The sequence below is a fragment of the Ovis canadensis genome, chromosome 3 (assembly GCF_042477335.2).
Source record: "Ovis canadensis isolate MfBH-ARS-UI-01 breed Bighorn chromosome 3, ARS-UI_OviCan_v2, whole genome shotgun sequence".
NCBI lineage: Eukaryota > Metazoa > Chordata > Mammalia > Artiodactyla > Bovidae > Ovis > Ovis canadensis.
The window spans coordinates 163,157,460-163,172,438 of record NC_091247.1 but is presented as its reverse complement, the minus strand read 5'-3'; the positions used below and the strand labels follow the sequence as shown (position 1 = coordinate 163,172,438).

General features: G+C 39.1%; 1 protein-coding gene across 1 annotated transcript in view; it reads right to left on the bottom strand.

Moving 5' to 3' along the window:
- The window catches only part of TAFA2 (TAFA chemokine like family member 2), a 565,802-nt gene extending 553,566 nt beyond the window's left edge, over positions 1-12,236 (bottom strand). The window contains exon 1 of the mRNA XM_069584779.1: positions 11,383-12,236. The gene's annotated coding sequence lies outside the window, so the exon portion shown is untranslated. The remainder of the gene's footprint in view (positions 1-11,382) is intronic.
- Between the last annotated feature and the right edge of the window lie 2,743 nt (positions 12,237-14,979).

The following is a 14,979-nucleotide window of genomic DNA, read 5'->3' as shown; positions in this document are numbered from 1 at the left end:
AAACATTTCCAAATCTCAAGAATTTCACAGTCCAGGAAGGACGCAGACAGAGCATGGTCTAAGATAACGTTCAGGGGACAGAACAGAAACATAGAAGGATGACCTATGGCCATCTTTGACTTATAAAGTTTAGAGGGATCTAAGTAATCATTACGTTGAAAAAACTGATCACAAAAATGTTCAGTAACTTTTTTAGGGTTGACTATCTAGAGGCAGAACTAGAATCCAGTCTTTTAGTTTGGTTAAAAAATAAAACAAACAAAAAAAAAAACACCTTCGTAGAAAGTTCCTATTCTAGGATAGAATTTTTACAAGGTCAAGAGGGAAAAATTCATTTGGCACCATACATCTTTCTCTCCTCTGTAACTTTAATTTATTGCCATTTTGCCTCTTTGTTCCAAGAATTATAATGGTTGCATTCTTTGTCTAACTTTTTCCTTCTCTCTAAGGTCATTTCCTCCTCTTCTTGTATAAAATTCTAGCTAGAACAAACTTCCATTCTGACCTTTTTTCTTCCCTTTCATTCCATCTGGTCCCTATCTGTTACCTTTTCCCCACTATATCCTGTAAAATGCTAACCCTGCCACCTTTTTAATCCCTGATTGCCAGCTATTCAGTCTGCTTCCTGCTTTCATTTTACCCCAGTCTGCCATGCCATCTACTCCATGAACTTGAAGCAGATTTCGCAAAATACAAAGTGAAATATTAGCCACAAACCCTGAGTTTAAAGACTAGATGTAATCAGCTGCTAGGAAAGACACCAGACAAAGATGACTATAACTCAAATAGCCTTCCTAGAAATATAAGAGAAACTTTGCTCCAAGGAAAAATTCACCAATATACATTAAGCTTGACTTTAATTCTACTTATTGATTTTGAAAATCTTTCAGTACTATACAGTACTTAAATTTTTCATTAACCTCATATTTGAGATTGAGTTGGGGAAGCATAGATCTTTTTCAATACGTTCCACAATGGCCCTAGTTCAATAGCCTTAGATCTTAATTATAAAGTATGTTTTTGAACAATACCAAGAAAAATCAGATCTAGTCAGTATAAAGCCTTTACTTGGACTCACAGTAAAAAGTTCCAAAAATATGTTTTATATTTCAAAGTGAAGACCTTATGTCTAAGGTCTTTGAGCACCTTTTGAAGCATATAGGGATGCTAATATATACAATTTAATGTAATCTTTTACAATGAAAACAACACAATCCAACTTTAAATGTTTAATGAACTAAACAGTTGACTTTTGGGGGTTTATGATACACATGAGTTTCCTTCATATTCAGTTACAGTCAAAGAATTTTAATTTTGTGAAATCATCTATGGTGGCAAGCATTTAAAAGCTCTGCTTAACCCAGAAGAACTAAAATAAAAACAATACTTGAACGCACACTATCTGTAAAAAATAGCATTTAAAATTAGAACACCAGTAATTTTTAATATCGCTGAAACCAAGAACAATGATATCACAGTCAATAGTGTTTCTGAAGGTGAAAGAGTGAAGGAAATCTGGCTCATGATAAATTATGAAAATGGTAATTATGTGGATAAGAATAAATGGCTTTAAGTTCCCTAATGAATGATGAGTCAAGCCACTGACAAGAGCAATCAAAATATATTCCATATGTTATTAACAACACTTAAGTTTGACATTGACAAATATTATTTAATTTATACAACAGCAGAATCATAAGCACACGTAGTCTCTAAACCTCCAGGTCACAATAAATTGTAGAGAATGGAATATCGGTCAACATGCTCATTTTGGTTTTTGTCTTTGATGTTTTGACTAGAATGCATTTATTTTTTTAATGCCAACATACCTTTCAGGTTAGGGATGGAAATTCCAAGGCAAAATAAACCCTTTCTCTCACACACACAGCCACACTGAACACAATTAGAATAAATGACAGTTCATATAATACTTCCTCACACATTGAAGCAACATATAAAGAGACATTCTGTCAACATGAACTATTGATCATTTTCCTGTTAAATGTATTAAGTACCTGTTAGATGCCAGACACTGTGCTAAGCACCAGGAATCAATAGAAATATGTTTATGGTTCTGCCTCCACAGAACTTACAGTCTAACAGATTCAATAAAATCAATTCACATCATTACTCAGCTATGAACAAAGCTATTCAATGTAATAGAAACTTTTAAAGCACTTAAAAGAAGTTGAGTAAGATTTAATAGCATTACTATTACAAACTATTTTAATCATACAGCATGCAAGAAACTGCTTCCCTCTGACATGTCTAAATCTAATCTTGGAGAGAAATTAACATACCAAGAAGAAAACCTGAGAATTTCCAGGACATTGATAAAACTGGCAACAGAATTTTTTTTTAACTGGGCTTGTAACATGAGATCTAGGTCATCTCTCAGTTGAATCGAGTTACACATTTGAGATACAACACCTCTGGCATTAGTAAAACTGGTTTAGAAAAAAAATTATTAATTATAAAAAAGTCAAATACCCTACATAATAAGTTATTATGCCTTCGATGTTAAATAAATCACTTTTTTTGGAAAGCTATTTAGGATTGATTAGCAGAGCAAAAAAGGAAAGGAGAGAGATTCACTTCAAAAGTTATAAGCACAATAAACACACAAGGAAAACCATCTTTTTCCAACTCCATACTCCCACATATTCCTAATAACTACTTAAATTGAACAAAAATCAAGATATTGTGGCCAAAATTGTGACATTTAAATTTATAGAAAGCAATTACTGTTGAAATTACAAAAATGATTTGAGGAGCTAAAACTGACTTGTATACTAGACTAAATATGTGTTTAAGATAATGCCTTACTTATAAAATAAACATTTCTTCAAACTGTAGGAAATAAATGAAATTTTCATTAATATGTGAAGAAAAGGCAATTTCTGACATGTTTTGGGGGGAAAATATGTTCTCTAAATAGAAGACTAGAAAACTAAGCATAACGCTTATGAATTCTATGCGCAAATTAAAGAGCCTTTGAAAAAAGTGCTTGAGGTCGGTAGCCAAGTTTAGGCTGCTTACTACAAGGAGAAGCCTGTCGGAGAAGTAATAGTAGGAGCCTTTATGCTTGCATGGAGTGAAATTCAGGTGAAGAAACTCTCTAAAACTTTTCATCTCCAGTGCCAGCAGCATTAGCTCCAGCCAGGAGCTTATCAGAAATGCAGTATCTCCAGGCCCCACTGCAGAACCTGCATTTTAACAAAATTTTCCCAGGTGATTAGTGTGCCTTTCCAACTTGAAGAAGTACTAATCTAAAGGAAATGGTTTTACAGAACTATAGAGCTATTCCAGATATCTGGCATACACTTAAACTTCTATATTCCCAGCGCATTGCTTAAACCCTCCAAAGTACCACCAACATCAAGATGAGTTCAGCATCAACGGTACAATGAGCCAATAAGAAGAAAACTAAAACAGGGGGTGAGCTTGAACCACTCATTATGATCAGTCAGCTCTTCCAGCTAAAGAAGCCTTTTGCTGTCAACCACCTTGGCTCCAGATGCAATTGGGGTTGGAGAATTGTGGCTACAGATGACAGAAGGGCAGGCATACACATATCTCCCTAGCTAGCTGTCTCCACATAACCCTCTGTCAACAGTGACACACTCATGGCCCTTGGCCTACATAGAGTCTGCACACATGTCTGTTGGCCCACCCAGTATTCCAAATTTGAATAGCATCATTTATAAATCTAAAACTTTCACATTAGAAATTCTACACTTCTAAGTCCTCTTCTACAATTCAGAAAATCTAGCAACACCAGGCCCACATTCTGGCATGGCAACAAGTGGAGCCAAGGCTCAGTTCTCCCATTCTGAATGTTGGCCAGAATCTCTACCATTCCCCACAGTCTCCCCAACACTGTAGCTGAGACTGAGTGTCTGTTGCCATTTGTCATCTTCCATTTGGCCAGCCTCATTGATTCACATAGCCAGACTCCTATGCACATTTGAATTTGCAACCCCTTTAAGAGTCTCTAAGGCGCATCATGTCACTGATCAAGTCATTCAGCCTATCTGAATTTATTTTTTTCATGTACATAAAACAGGAAAAGGAGCCATTGTTTGTGTTACATTGGTTTGAAAATCCATCTTTTGAGCTAGAATCAACCCACTTAACTACATATTACCTCACCTTAAATATATACTGTGATATTATCCTTCACAACTCATTCCAGCTCAGATATTTTAACTATTTCTTTTTGGAACTATACTTCAGTTATAAAGAAGAGTAGTAAGAGCAGCTATAACACAAATACATTGTTGAACCATTCCTCCAGATTCATTTCAAAACGTCAAGTATTATACTGAAATGGTAAATTCTGTATCTTTGTTTACTGAAATACCCCCCAAGCACCTAGTGAGTGTTCAAGACATTGAATAGATCTATGAACTTTCCCAAGGATTATAAATTGTCAAAAGTTGACATGCAGATTTTTGAATGAAGGTGTTTAATTATCAACAAGTATATGAAGATTATTCATTTGTTAACCTAGTTCTGTTTGGGTTAATCAACCAAATCATTTTCTTTCGGTGACTCTGAAAACCAGCAGTAGAGAAGAGACATGTAACTCCAACAAACCAAAGACTCAAGGCCTGTTAACAACTTGTTCCGCAACAAAAGAGCATCATGCAAATTAGGAAAAATGGATAAACAGAATAAGAGTTAGTCTGATTCGATTTTGTGTCCCTTCATCTATAGTCTTTAGTCGTCATCATAATCATCATTAACATCATCACCATCCCAATCATATAAAACTGAACTTTGACAAATTGCTTACTGAAAAGCATTTCTGGAAAATTTACTGGTGTTCCAGGAACTTTCTGTGCTAGCCATCTCTTGACTTTCTAAATAAAGGCGTCTACTGCAACATTACTACACTTCCCATACCATGAAGCTTAATAGGTCAGGACACAGCAAAAAATACATTTTCAATTATCTTGAAAACTTGAATGAAGAAAATATATGGCTGAGAAACTGAGGCACAGAGAAGTAAAGTGATTTTCTTGTGCATATGTGGTTATTTATTGGTAGAGCTACAAAAGAATGTCCAAAGCTCTCACCACGGTACCACACGGGTTTTATAAAAATCATGTTCAAAATTTATCTGCTAACCAAAATGCTAGCACATGAATTTTAACCCCTCAACAAATAATGTGATGAGCAAATATATCTTCAAATAGCAAAGTCTAAATTTTGACCCAGTTCTGGTGTATTTATACACACACCAACAATCAATCTAAAAGAAGTTTGCAACAAATGCTAAATATGCTTCTTAGCAGGAAACTGTGATGTAACATTTCAGGACCTAAAGCTAGAGAAAAAAAAAAAAAAATTAGGCTAGAATTTTCCTTGAACTTAAAGCTGCCCAAAATGGGGCCTCTGTTTCCAGAGTCTGAGATGTCAATACCCTTGGCCTTTGGATTGCCTGCCTAAAAGGTAGATCATCTACCTCCTTTCTCCTTATATGCCATGAAAGAAAACTAAAGTTAGAACTGTTTCACTCAATTCAAGCCAACTTTCTGAAGAAAGCACAAACAAAAGCAGGACCAGGTCACTGCTGCTGATATGTTTGATGGCCATCCTCAGAAAGAATTTACTGAACTCTTCAGCACCAACAAATTTGAGTGTGCCATCCGTCATACTCCTACGAAAAGGTAAAACTAAACTAAGGAAATAGTAACAATAATTAGGTTTTTTACCTTAAATAATTTGGAACTGTCTTAAACTAATATAAACTAAAAATATAAGTATGTATGTTGCTTTCCTCAAATGATCCGAATTGACTGCTTCTGAATTCTTGACTGATCTGAGCAGTCCCAAACTGGCTACATCAATGCACAAAGCTCTATTATTTGAGTAGACATAAGTTCTAGGGATTTAAAGGGCTTGTTATCTTGAAGAACATATTCTAACAGTCTCAGTGTCCTACTACTAGACTGAGATTTCATTATTACTATTCCTATGACCACATAACCCTTTCGTAGTTGCCTGTCTTTGCTTACTCCAATCTATAAAGTCAAAAGACACGAAGCCAGGATAATGCAGACTAGGACAAATAACACACCTTGCTTTTCTCATCTAGATGGTCTTTATTGTAACAGAGCAGGAAAGGACAAGCCTATGTTTTCTCCAATATTTGAGTACAATTCTTTTGCAGATCTCCAAGAAGAATGTTTAGAGTGAAAACTCAGTCAGAGCCAAATAAAACCAAAGCACAGTTTTTACACAAAAATAATTTTCAATGATCAGTTTTTTGTACCAGAAATAATCTGTCTTCTCATAGCCCAGGTGATTCTGCTCAAAAATTTTAACTTTAAAGCACATATACGCTTTTCAAAAAATCTTCTGTCACAGTGCCTACCATGGATATCTTCATGAATTCACTTATTAAGAGCTGTATAATCTGCTAGCTCCATAATCTGTTCTGTATTATTAAACTCAACAGAAAGCTCCATATGCAGCAACAGGAGGCCATAGGCAATTAACACTGCAAATGGTAAGGCTTAGAATCTTTGCATGACCTTTAAAGGTCAACACAGTTGCCCATTCACAGGCATGCAGTTATACAGTGACTAGATCATAGCAGGGAAAACGCTCAAAAATATTTAGTAAAACAAACCTTGCATTCATCAAAAGCTACTTTGCACTCTCCAGGCTTTATATGAAGACTTAGCTTTATGTAGCTCAAGAAGATAAAAGAGCAAAGGAAACTTGTTGGGCTGATTGTCCCCATTTTGTCAAAGTACTAAATTCAGCCTACCACTATAATTGCTAAGAAGACAGCATTATCACATTATCCAATCTCTCTATATATAAAAAGTTTCCAAAATCTACTGTGTAAAAGGAGAACTGTAAATATAAATGTAATTGAATAAGTATGTTTTGGCTCTCACTAGGGGAAAGGGCGATGTACCTTCTCTAACAGGCCATTGAGGGTAAATCATGAAATACTTACAGGTGCTATGGAGCAATGTAGGAGATTAAAGGACTAATCACGTCCTTTAAAAGGACTTTATCAAATAAAAGCATATAAGCTCTGATTCCCAAGTTATATTATATACCCCATATGGATAATTGTGAATAAAATGGAATACTCTCCTTATAGTTTATATTCATGTCTAACATGAATCCCAAGTAACCTGAAAGTCTTCTATTTTTTAAATATTAATAAAAATCAACTGCATAAAATTTTCACTAATTCCAATCACTAGGTGGCCTACACTTGTAGTATAGGGTAAAATCCAACACATACCTGTAGTACACACATTGGAAGTGGCTGGGTTTAGGAAATTTAACAAAGTTGGAGTGTAATATCAATATGTTTCTGGAAATTTTATAGATACCATTTGAAACCAGAATAGCATTCTCTAATGTAATGCACAGTTTGTGTTTTGACTGCAAAGGTACATATTTAATAAAAAGAATATAGATATATTCACTGTTTAAAATGTGTTGAGATTGCCAGTTACGGTGTCAATAAACACATTCCAAAAAGCCCTTACATAGAGGACAAAACTGATTTTTTTTGCATTTGTAGCCTAATGAATAAAAATATCTCCAAAAGAGAACTGAAGAGAAAAAATACTGCCTTCAACAGTGGCTCAAAGATTAAAGCTCAGTTATAAGCAACCTTGTTAAGTGACAGCTACGGTTGCACTGTAGGTCAAATCATGTGGGAGAGTAAAATATTAGGTACCTTTAAAATGTAGACATTTTTTAAAGGCCTTCTCGCCCCTTCAATACACGGGTCCCGTTAAATGCGTATGTGTGTATGCATGTACATATATAAACATATAGAAGTAGAGATTAGAGTCATATTGCCAGAAAAAAGTATTTAAATACCATTTTTCTTCACATTCCAATTAAGTCTAACCATTCCTCTTAAAATTTCTGTTAAGAATGAGGAGAAGACAAAAATTGTTAGCTATATTTCATTGACAAGAGCACTGACTCATTGTGTCAAATGAACAGAATCAGACTTTCTAAAAATTACCAGTGGTCAATGACAACTTAAATACCAAAACCAACTCCTAGGCTACTGTTTGCTGGGCCTGACCTTCCCTCTCCCTTATTTCAGACTGCATTCTAAACCTAAAGTAAGACTGTTCTCTAAAAAGATTCACTGTGAGAATACATTACTCTTTCAGTGGTACAGTTCCATGTGCTCCAAGTAGTTCAAAATAAATCAAAGAATTTTCAAACAAAATGGCAAATTCATACCTGGCATTAAAATCAATGGTTCATAAACAATATATATTTCATGAAACACTGTGCAGGTTTGTGGACCAGATATGAGGTTGATGCAGCTGGTTTGGCCTTCATATCTAGCAACAATGTGTTAATGCCTTTCTTTCTCTTTGTTTTGATGGAGCCCTACAAATAACAGGTTGATGAACTGCATTTGTAAATGTCAGGTATAGACCAAAGGGGACTACGTTAGATGCTTATTTTACTTCAACTTATGGTTTTTCACCTAGAAAACTAAACTGCATTGCACAGTCACGTTCCTTATTTTTACTTGACTCTTCAACGAACAAAACAGCCGCAGAATAATGCGACTTAATGAGGCATCCCTAATAAAATACTGGAGAAGTAAAAGCAGGGGCACTGAACTGTTTGCACTCTGGTTGTTTCAGCGTCTCAAATATATTAGAAATAAACTGATGACACTTTAGAACATTCTTAGTTTGGGACATGTTTTAGAGAGGCAAATGCCCATCAGTTTGCTACCACAGCCGAATTTAGGCAGAATCTGACAGTACCTTTTATCAGAGCTCATGATTTAAAAAAAAAAAAAAAAAAAAGCCTGGAAAATGCTAGAGAAGCACATATTAGCCTATCTATACAGGATAATCCATAACTTGCAGTTAGTGATAAATCAATCCTAAAATGCATTTTTAACATTTCAATACTCAAAAACACTTGGTAAAAGAATCAAAATTAAAATGCTATATTGAAGATACAGAATCCAGGACCATTAAAACTTTGATACTATACAAAATAACTTCCATAAAACCTATCACTCCCTAAGTTTCATCACTTCATAAATTTTTAAAAAGGAAAAGTGGCCATGTCTAAAAACAGATCTTTTTACAGCTGTGTTATAACTTGGTGTTTAGTAAATACTATTATGCAGTCTTCAAGAAATATGAACCTTTCTTGACATAGATCCATGGGATCTCAACGAATCTTCACTCTCCAATCTGTCACTTAAAATAGCTAATACTTTGCAACTTCAAAATCACATAAACTCAGTAACTTTAGGTTCCTTTTTAGCACAACTTGTAGCACTATAGGTGTTTGCTTTTATGCCAAGTTTTTTGGTTCTTCCTTAAGAGATGTACGTCATAGCACTATGTATAAATATGTAAGTTCAAGCACCCTAAACTATAGAACTGTGTTAAAGGCAAGAATCAATATTCCAGTCTCAAAAAAACACCTAACTTGAAAAAAGCAACTTACTAAAACTGTGTTCTGCCTCTTAAAAGTCACTGTATCTAAGAAGTCAGTTGGCAGTGTAACACTGTTCTCATAGTATTATATCTATAAATAATATAACCCAACTTTTTTCATTGAAAGTTAAGAAAATAAAAATAAAATAAACTCCAGTGTGGTTAGTAATGGCCTTTCAATGGCTAGTGATGACTTTAAAAATTAGGATTCTACAAAGGTCAGTATGCAAACAACTGACCCAAGAGGTGATCCAAAACAGGATAAAGTAGGAAGAGAGAAGATTAAATATGTCCGGTCATTTTTAATAATCTTAAGTGTGAGATTTGAAACTGTAAAAGATTCACCAGTCTGAGAGTACATGTGCAAACATGGGAAGGCTGGAATAAATACAAATAATCTTAATGCCTGGTTTTTAAAGGGTTTAGAAGTGCTTTCAGTCTCCTCTGCTAGTTATTGCCATTTAGCACTTTACACAGAAATCTTAAATTAATTACTCATTTGTCTTAACTTACACTGCCTAATAGATCAGTTTTAAAGTGTTAATTGATAACAGTCTGAATGCTGATGTCTCAAACAATCTAGTTGGGGAAGACAGGAATCAGATAATTATCATGCAGTCAATAGTCATTAAAATTCATCTTGTCATGAGTAAAAGACCCTTATACACTGGCTGCTTTTGGGGTTACTTTTCAGAGCAAAGGTTGCATACAGGTTTGCCTTTGTTTTTTCAAGAACAGAGCTTGCAAAATTCAAGACGGTATTTAACACACTCAAAAAGATTATTTTCTGTCTTATGGCCACAAGCCCAACTCACCCAGCACCAGGTGAAGAGAGGCTAGCTAGTTGCTGTAGTGACTACACCCGTGATTCCACATGCTCCAGGCAATTGTTTAACATTTGCTCAGGAACTGAAATACTGACTCACTGACTCGGAAAGCTTCGCGTCTATTCAGGAGCTCTCAAGCACCGACAGTTCGTCCTCTTTATGTGGAGACTAGACAGCTCAGCCTGCAGTTCTAGGGGAAAGAGGGCGATGGACCTCAAACTTTCCTTTGCAAAGGCAGTTTCTGGAAATAACACGTTCCCCACTGACAGTGGCCTAAAAGAAAACACTTCTTGGTGGAACCTGGCCTTCTGGAATAGAAGAGGGAAGGGCCAGGCAAGCAGTGGGTCAGAAAAACCGTGTAGTATTAGCAAGATTGTAGGGACATCCATCCGGAAACAAATGAAAAACCGTTAGTTTCTCGAAGGTGTGTTTTGTTTTGTTTACTGAACGCTATTCCTAAAAAGATTCTTGTCCTAAACCTCTCCCGTAGTATCCTTTACTAGATCTTTATCTCAGTAGTAAAGCGCCTGCTACCAAATCTAAGTAAAGCCTTTACGGAGACAAGGCTCCAGAACTTAGCCAGATGATTCTTTATGAAAACAGTCAGAGGCGGAGAAAGCAATCGCCTCATTGAAACACCCACCTTCTGCAGACAGGCCCGAGAAATAATCAGAAGTAGACAGAAAGTGAGGATTTCAGAAAGACGATCTGAAACGCTATTGATGTCAGGATCCCTTATACACGACCCCCAGCTTCTTATTAGGAGTCCAAAATGATTACCAACCGAGATTGGTTAGGTAGAGGGATAGAATTAAGACCCTCTTTAGTCCTCGGCCGGGTGGCTCTCTGTGTTAGGAGAAATGGGGCAGAGAAGAGAGGAAGGGCAAGGCTCTCGGAACCTCCTTCGCTTGCTCTGACCCCCTCGGCGTTCCTCTACTCCCGCCCCTACCCGGGCCGCCCAACTAGCATCTGCTATCACCCCCTCGCTGTCCCCGGGCGAGCTCCCTACAGCCCCCGACCCCCAGGTCCTCCGGCTGCCGCGCGAGCCCCCAGCGCCGGCGGGAGGCGCGGCCGGCACCTACCTGCAGCCCGGCTTCCTGGTGGCGGCAACACCTAGCGATGCTCCTGCAGCTTCCGCGGACCCGCGCCAGCCTTATCGCTCTCGCATCGCTTCCAAGATGCCAATCCGCCGTTACCGTTCTGGGGCATAAGGAACCGAAGTCTGGAGGTGTGTGCTAGTGGAGGGCGTGTGAGTGTGGCCCCGAGCGTGCGTGTGTGTATGTGTGCGCGCGCGCGTGTGTTTCCTCCTCCGATAGCAAAAAGGGTTCAGGAATCTCTTGACATCCAAACTGGAATCCCCTTAAAGTGGGTGGAAGGTGACGTGCGGAAGCCTCGTCTCTTTCCTCCTCTCGTTTTTCACGAGTCAAAGTAATCAAAAGATGTGTGGACTAGGGAGGAAGCCGAAGTCCCCAGCCCTCGCCAGCGCCCGCGGTCGCCCGCTGTCCTCGCCGGATGCGCGCGGTGCGCTCAGCTCCTCACGCTGCGAGAATCAAGGCGGTCTCGCAGCAATCGCCGCTCTTATCCATCTCTGATTTGTTTGCTTTTAAAACGCCGAGTAACGACTTTTCCTCTCGCTGCACGTCGTCTCACACAGATACACACGCACACATCCTCAGTTCCTTCTCTCCCGCCCTCCCTTTTGCTCTCTGGGGAAAGGCAATTGGACGGAACAGTTCACCTTCAGGAAAGCAGCCTCCGCCGCGTACTTCTCCAGTTCCCTGGCTCTCGCAGGTCCCAGGTCTCCGGCGTGCGAGAGTGGCTGGGGAGGTTTCGGATAGGACGGAGGAGAGGCTCCGAGCTCGCTGTCCTCCGCCCTCAAGACCCTGGAGTTGCTCGGTGCAGGCAGGGGCTTGTGCTCCGGCTTTTAGCAGATAGGTCTCAGCTGATGCCGGTTGCGAGACTTGGCGCCAAGTCCACTTAACAGCAACTCCTAGCCAGCTGCAGCCCCTCAATCCCGCCTCGAAGTGCTGCGGGCAGAGCCCCACGCAGCCCAGCCGCTGCTCCTCTAGGCATCATGGGCTGGATGGGAGGAAAATCGCCGCGGTTCCCCTGTCCCCAGTACGCTGGCACCGTCACCACCGAGAAGGTGCGAGCTCCAACATCTAACACCAGCAAGAGATGAGGCGGGGGAGAAGGCAGAGGAAACAAATCGGATCCCCAGAATAAAAAGAAGCTGTTTAGTAACCGAAGCCTCCTCTCCGTATCGCACCCTAGGTGCTGCACTGTCAAAAACACACTAGTGGGTACCTTTTAGAAAGTCACCGTAGAGGACAAAATCCCCTGTTCTACCCAGACCCCTTATTCCACCCAGCCTGGAAGTCCAGGGAGTTCGGAATGACTGGCTTCCCTGTGTGGTGCAAGGAGAACGCAGGGAGAAAACAGGTGCCAACACTCCAGGTTGAGTTAAGCTAGAAAATGCGAGGGCAGGACCAGGCGGCGTCGCCTTCCTCGATCTCTCTTCCCAATAGCCACCTCTGTTCAGCAGCCGCACCTGCTTCTGAAAGCAAACTGCGGTCTTGTAGAAAAAGGAAGAGGCAATAAAAGATGAGAGGGGCAGCAATTGGTATAAAAGCTGGACTATGTCTCCCTCTAGAGGGAGGTCCGGGTTAGTACGCTATACAGGCTGTAACTGGGACTTCAACTTTTCCACAAAGAAAAGGAAAACTGGCTTCAGAGAGTTTTTTTGGTTTTACAAATTTCAACCTTTAATTTACTTATAAACAGGATTTGTACCGAAGGCCTAGTTAAGCAGTGTCTTTGATAAAGGAACCTTACAGTCTTTACAGAAATTTAATAGCAAAATGCTGAAAGGTCATGTCCTTACAGGTTTGGTCAATTTGAGGGCTGACTTAACAGTAGGCACAAGGGCTCAAATGAAGTCTTCTAAGGTTCAATTTGATTAAGTTTGGACATGAGCAAAACTTTAATCTAGTGACTAGAGGATGATGCAAAAATGAATAAGTCTGAATAATGAATTTGGAAAAGAAAATCTAAAACAAAGAAATGATCCTGATGGATCCAGGAAATCTTACAAACCCCTTATTATCTAGTGATAACTCACGGATCTTGCTTTGGAGCCAATATCCATACCTTATTTAAAACTAAAATAGTCATTGTCAAGGTGACTAAATTCCTTCCAGCTTCGAAGTTTTGTGCTTTTATAGCTCTAATACACGAAAACCATTGACAGACTGTCACATAGTCCTTTCATCAGTTATAAATATAATACTGGTTACCACATTTACAAAGAAATATGGAACACAGTTTCACTTTTTAGCCATCTTAAATTGCACTAGGCTGGGGTGATTGTTTTAATAAGTAGTATTACCAAGCCAAAACTTGGGTCCACTCACCCTTGGGCAGTAAAGCCAATCTACTGACACTCGGTTGTGGTAAGGGAAAATGCAGTGATTATTGTGGGCATCAGACAAGGAGTTCTGGGGTTTTTGAGCAGCAACACTGGCACTCCTTCTCTGGTGCCTACAATAAACATTGCTCTTTCCTTCACCACAACCCAGAGTCAGTAGATTGGCTTTACTACACCAGAGAGAGTGGACACAAGTTTGATTCTGTAAGATACTGTCACAGATGTTACAATATTTTGTGACTTTGGTCAAGTTAAAGCTAGGGCCCATCTGTAACATTAATATTTAGATTTTGTGAACTATTTGAAAGTTTTAATTCAAAATATTTCTTTCAGTTCAGTTCAGTAGCTCAGTCGTGTCCGACTCTTTGCAACCTCATGAATCGCAGCACGCCAGGCCTGCCTGTCCATCACCATCTCCTGGAGTTCACTTAAACTCACATCCATCGAGTCGGTGATGCCATCCAGCCATCTCATCCTCTGTCGTCCCCTTCTCCTCCTGCCCCCAACCCCTCCCAGCATCAGAGGCTTTTCCAATGAGTCAACTCTCCACATGAGGTGGCCAAAGTACTGGAGTTTCAGCTTCAGCATCATTCCTTCCAAAGAACACCCAGGGCTGATCTCCTTCAGAATGGACTGGTTGGATCTCCTTGCAGTCCAAGGGACTCTCAAGAGTCTTCTCCAACACCGCAGTTCATGATACATGAAACTAGTGAATATAACAAACAAGAAGCAGACCCACAGATATAGAGAACAAACAAGTGGTTATCCGTAAGGGGAGGAGAGAGGCCATACAGGGCTGAGGGAAAGAGAGGTACAAATTATTGGGTCTAAAGCAGGTCAAGGATGTGTTGTACAACACCAGGACTACACCCAGTGTACCTGTTTGCTCAGTCATGGCCAACTCTTTGTGACTCCATGGACTGTGGCCCACCCGGCTCCCCTGTCCATGGGATTCTCTAAGCAATAATTCAGCAGTGGGTTGCCATTCCCTTCTCCAGGGGATCTTTCCAAGCCAAGGTTAGAACCCATGTCTCTTACATCTCCTGCATTGGCAGGCAGGTTCTTTACCACTAGCACCACCTGGGAAACCATAAGAATACAGGCAATAGTTTGTAATAACTGTAAGTGAAAAGTAACCTTTAAAAAATATATAAAATTTTAAAGTAAATAGTAAAAATAAGCAGGAAAACAAAAATTCCATTTAAAAATTATTTTTAAATGTATTCAAGTCTTTATTAAATTCCTTTCTATT